Source organism: Babylonia areolata, chromosome 24 (genome assembly GCF_041734735.1).
Source record: "Babylonia areolata isolate BAREFJ2019XMU chromosome 24, ASM4173473v1, whole genome shotgun sequence".
In the NCBI taxonomy this organism is placed as follows: Eukaryota; Metazoa; Mollusca; class Gastropoda; order Neogastropoda; family Buccinidae; genus Babylonia; species Babylonia areolata.
In genome coordinates this window covers 49,495,589-49,501,459 of record NC_134899.1, presented here as the reverse complement: position 1 = coordinate 49,501,459, position 5,871 = coordinate 49,495,589, and positions in this window count along the sequence as shown.

Sequence of the window (5,871 nt, the reverse complement as noted above, 5' to 3'; positions counted from 1 at the left end):
TCTGTGCCGGGGACAGAAGTCCAAGATGGCCGAATGGCATCTTCCTTTCCGCCATATTTTTCTTATCAGCAGTGCTTCCACACTCCCTCCGAATGTAAATATATATCTCAGTGGTCCACCAGGAGAAACTGTCCTTGAGGTGACGGAGCATCATTGACACCGACTTCAGCAAGGCGTTCAACTTGACAGTGGAGTCGGGAATGTCTGCCATCATGCTGCCGACATTCGTCGGGAAAAACAGCTGTGCCAAGCACCTCAAGGCACTGCGCTACCAGAGGACCCATGACGTCGTCACCTCGCTAAGGAACTGTGCACACAGTCTTGTGTCTGTGGACCTCTCCTTTTCGCTGTTCCCAAACGTCAAACCATCCATCGACACACTGGTGGGACACTGTAGACGTCTCAAGTCTGTGTCGCTCAGGAGTGTGTACGAGGACGTTCACTTGAATGGCCTCAAACCGAACCCTGCTGCAGTGTGGCCGTTCAGTGCGTTTGTCGACCATCCGCTTCCCGAATTGGAGTTTCTGGACATCGCGGGGAACGGCTCTGCTGGGCTCTCGCCTGCAGTGATGGCCTCGCTCGTCAAGTGCCACCCAGCGCTCCACACACTCTACGTGGATTCTGGAGCAGTTGACCCAGGATTCTACTTTGCTCCCATCCCGCCGTTGGAATTGCGGATTCTGCTTTTCTTTCACCACGTGTCTGGCGCCCCTCCTGTCATGAGGGGTCTCATTAAAGATCAGAACGATCTGGTTCAGGTGTTGGACACATGGCTGCACTCGCCTTCCCTGAAGAATCTCCTCCTTTGCCACGCCGGCAAAGAATCGTCGGACGAGCGGCTACAGCATTCTAGACTGTGCTGGTCAGACGGCTGGGATGGCGGGCAGTGGCGTGAGGAGAGGTGTCCGTTGAGGGCCCACCATCTGGCCTCTAACCCTGTGCTCGTGGTGCTGAAATCCAAGAAACAGTCTCCAGCTGAAGGCGGACATTTCTCTTCCTCCACGCCAGTGATCACCTTCACTAACTGTCGGCACCAGATGTACCCGGAAACGTCGTGGAGCAGCCTGGGGTGCAGATGAAAAGATCCAGCTGTCCAGTGGGCCGCTGTCAACACCTGCTGTCTGCACTGGGGGACAGCTGTCTGAGATGAATTGTACAGCTATTGTCTTTAAATGCATTTGATGGGTGTAACCTGTGACTTATTTAACAGATGACAGAATGCGTTGATAGTAAATCAAAGGAAATTAGCGATTGATTTAATTGTTCAGATGATGATCATTACCATGTCTGTATTCCCAGTGGGCCGCTGTCAACACCTGCTGTCTGCACTGGGGGACAGCTGTCTGAGATGAATTGTACAGCTATTGTCTTTAAATGCATTTGATGGGTGTAACCTGTGACTTATTTAACAGATGACAGAATGCGTTGATAGTAAATCAAAGGAAATTAGCGATTGATTTAATTGTTCAGATGATGATCATTACCATGTCTGTATTCCCAGTGGGCCGCTGTCAACACCTGCTGTCTGCACTGGGGGACAGCTGTCTGAGATGAATTGTACAGCTATTGTCTTTAAATGCATTTGATGGGTGTAACCTGTGACTTATTTAACAGATGACAGAATGCGTTGATAGTAAATCAAAGGAAATTAGCGATTGATTTAATTGTTCAGATGATGATCATTACCATGTCTGTATTCCCTTGTTTCGGGTCGCATTCCTGTATATCATATAACCACTGCCCCTTTCATTTCAGCAATGCATGGGAATCCTGTCCATAACAGAAACGTGCATTATCGCTCTTGATACTTTTCGTCTCGGGCATAGACACCCGGAATATAACGGGTGGACTTCTGGCGTGCCTCCACATGCCCCTGCAGCTTGTGTTGACAGACGTAGGATCGTGGGTGTCGGCCTGATCTGCTCCTCACACCTCTGAGGTCCATGCGAACTCGGAGACTGTCAAGTGGTGATGGCGAGACAAAGGTGCACAGCTTCCTGCCTTCACCCCTTCAGTTTGCCTCCACTGCTAGGCCAGCACACACACACACACACACACACACACACACACACACACACACACACACACTGATTATTCTTCTTGCAATGTGCACAAGTATCATCACACATTAAGAATGTACCATTATAAAGTTAGCGATTGATATAAAAATGTAATGCGTGAGAATTTATAATATTTGGAACATACAATCTTCTGTGAGACATGAGAAAAAATGGTATGGTTAAGGAGGTGATTTCTGATAGAGGTTTTTAATTCCCCCAAAGAAATGGAACAAAACATCATATATCTCACCATGCACAGTTATTTCAGCATTTATGCATAAAAAGATAATTTCTTACACTGAACGAAGACAGACATCTCTTACGCACCAGTATCGTTTTTGTAGTTATACTTTGATTTTATCTTACTTTCCATAAGGAGTTCAGAGAGAGAGAGAGAGAGAGGGGGGGGGGGGATTCCACTATCACGAACAAGCCAATAAAAAGTCGAACCTGTTTGAAAATAAAGTATACCAACACGATTTCAACTCACCATTGCGTAAAAATCACGTCAGCTTGCCCCTTCTTCCAGGTGGATCATCGTGTTGGGGAGACAGGTCTCTGTCGCTCAACACGACCCCCACCCCCACCCCCTTCCTGGCCTATGGTCGGCGTTCCCGCGTAAGTTGAAGAACCAGGAACAGGTGTGCCGAGCTTGAGGGAAAACGGCGTGACAGCAGAATATCCCAGCATGGAAACAGTAACAGGCCTGGGGAAGGCATATATGCCATGCCGCAGCACGTGCAACCAGTGTGTGCCGCGGTTGACAGCAACTCCTGAAGCACGCCGCGCCTGCAACTCAATGTTTGATGTACTAGAATTAATAGTGTTACTTGGTAAAAATCCATATTTTACACAAATGTCGAACTAATGTTGATCATACTTTCCCAAAGAAGTTTCTTCAGAGAGCGAGAAGACTTGTAAGTCAGACAATGGTAACACTAACGTGAGGATATATATATATATATATGGCCTAGAGGTAACGCGTCGGCCTAGGAAGCGAGAGAATCTGAGCGCGCTGGTTCGAATCACGGCTCAGCCGCCGATAGACCTTGAGTGGTGGTCTGGACGCTAGTCATTCGGATGAGACGATACACCGAGGTCCCGTGAGCAGCATGCACTTGGCGCACGTAAAAGAACCCACGGGTTGTTCCTGGCAAAATTCTGTAGAAAAATCCACTTGGATAGGAAAAACAAATAAAACTACACGCAGGAAAAAAAAAACAAAAAAATGGGTGGCGCTGTAGTGTAGCGGCGCGCTCTCCTTGGGGAGAGTAGCCCGAATTTCACAGAGAAATCTGTTGTGATAAAAAAGAAAAATACAAATAAAAGTACAAGTACATATATATATATATATATATGAGACAAAACGAACAACATAACCACTGCAGCTCACCATTTCCTTTCGGGTTGCAACCACTGTATCCAGGTGTCCACATCCCGGAGTTCACGCCTGCAGTGCACGTGAAAGACGTTGCTTCCCGTAACCCACGGACTCAGTCGTGATACCTCTGCTTACCGCTTCCTTCAGCCTGCCTCCACTGGCAAGCACGCGCGCACACACACACACTGTGACACACACCTACACACACACACACACACACACACACAGAAACACAATGATTATTCTGCTTCCCCAGTGCATGAATTTTGAACAAATCATTTGATGTGGAGTTCATCTCTGATGGAGAAAAAGTATTAAAGTATTCTTGTTAGATTTCGTGGACATTCTTCGGTAAAAAATAATCAAGGGATCAATACTACGGGAGGTAATTTCTGACACCAGTTGCAAAAGCATCAGAGTTTTCACCGTGCACATGAGCTTTTCAGTTTTCACACAGAAAAATGTTACAATTAATTTGTTACACTAAACTATACAAAAGTGTAGACATATGCTCATTCACTCTTTTCTTAATTCAACATTGATTTTATTTTGCTTTCCCAAAGTGGTCCACCATATATATATATATATATATATATATATATAGAGAGAGAGAGAGAGAGAGAGAGAGAGAGCACCATTATGCGGCTGACCCATTTCTGACAAAGACACACGACATGAAATTGAGAAGCTGCTTACCGTCTCCTCTCAGTTTGCCTCCCCTGCCGTGCGCGTCAGTCTCGGAGGCACCTCCTGTGCACGGCGAATGTCGATGGCTACCTGTTGTACGTAAGACACGCTGTAACGGTATCAGTCTCATTGCACTGCACTTTGGTTTCCAGTCAGCCATTTCAGGCATTCACTCAATCATTTATTCCGATCAGTCCCCCCCCCCATCCCCCCGCCAACCTCTAAACACACAAGAATATCTACGCACGATTATCCGGCGACGCCATTCACTCAACCTTCCCTTATTTCTTATATAGTGAGTATAAATATATGTAGGTTTCTATCAATCTTTATACTCGGAAACCAACCCTTGGCATGAAAAAGCAACGTCTAGGACCTGATACTTGTGTCATGGCGAGGCAAAGACAACCCACTTCTGCTTACCGTTTCCCTTGCCAGGCGGGTCACAGTGTCGGAGACGTGCTGCTTCCCTTGCTGTAGCCGACCCACCAGGCCATGGTCGGCGTTGGTGCAGTGGTTGAAGAAGCAGGAGCAGCCATGGCGACCTGGAGGGAATACGGCGTGGCAGCAGAACACCCCAGCCTGGAGACACTCACAGGTCAAGGGACGGCACTCGCCGACACAACTGCAGCCGCTGTCTGCCGCGGACGTGTGCAGCTGCTGGAGCTCCGAGCTGAGCCGGCGGGCGTGTCTGTGGAGCCAGGGTACCCTGGCCCTCGTGCGAAGCTCGGGCGTCAGCAGGGTGCACCGGTCTTGCACGTCCAGACGGGGCACCTTGTAGCGCGTGTCCTTGTCACCGCTGAGGGGCTGCCGGGCCTCCGCGAAATGGGCCCTGCTCATGCCTGCAACTCACGGGCAGCTCACGCTGTTGGTGTACCTCCTTTCATCGAATTTCACTTAGCAGGTAGTTAGTCAGTCAACCAAGCATCAAGCACCTCCGTTCACTTAATTTCACTTAGCAGTCAGTCAGTCAACCAGACATTCAGTACTTCCGTTCACTTAATTTCACTTTGCAGTCAGTCAGTCAGTCAGTCAGTCATATCAACCAGCCGTCCAGTTAGTCAGTCACTCGTTTATTTATTCCAGCTGATGAAGATTCCTGCACCTGGGTAACTGATTCATTGTCACATTTGAGTTTTGAAAGACTTCTCCCTTGTGACCAAGGCCTTTGACTTCAAACTGGGATGCTTCAAAAAACGGATCTGAGAGCACTGTTGTCCTGCCTGGTTTGCCTGTCAGTTATGGTGTCTGAGAAACTGTTAGCGTTAAGATCTCTCTCTCTCTCTCTCTCTCTCTCTCTCTCTCTCTCTCACACACATCAGAGTTTAGATTACTACTGAACTCTTCCGTTGAAAAAGTGTGTGTGTGTGTTTCTCTGCGCACGCGCGGCGTGTGTGTGTGTGTGTGTGTGTGTGTGTGTGTGTGTGTGTGTGGGCACACTAAGGGAGATGATTTCTGATTTTTGTCGTTAATACTCGAAAGAAAAAAAACACATAAATTTCTCACCACTCACATGTGTCGATTCAGTACGGATACTGATAAAAGTAACAATCAATTTGTTACACTGAGCAATCAGAAATATTTATTGTTATGCAAATGCAATCTTGTCATTGTTTAACTTTGATTCTATCTTACTTTCCTAAGAGTTAAACTAGTATGATGAGAGAAGAGACAAAGATGGAGAGATGCATCGAGCGGCTTTATAGCAAAAATAAACAGAAAACAAAAAAACAACTTAAGTCA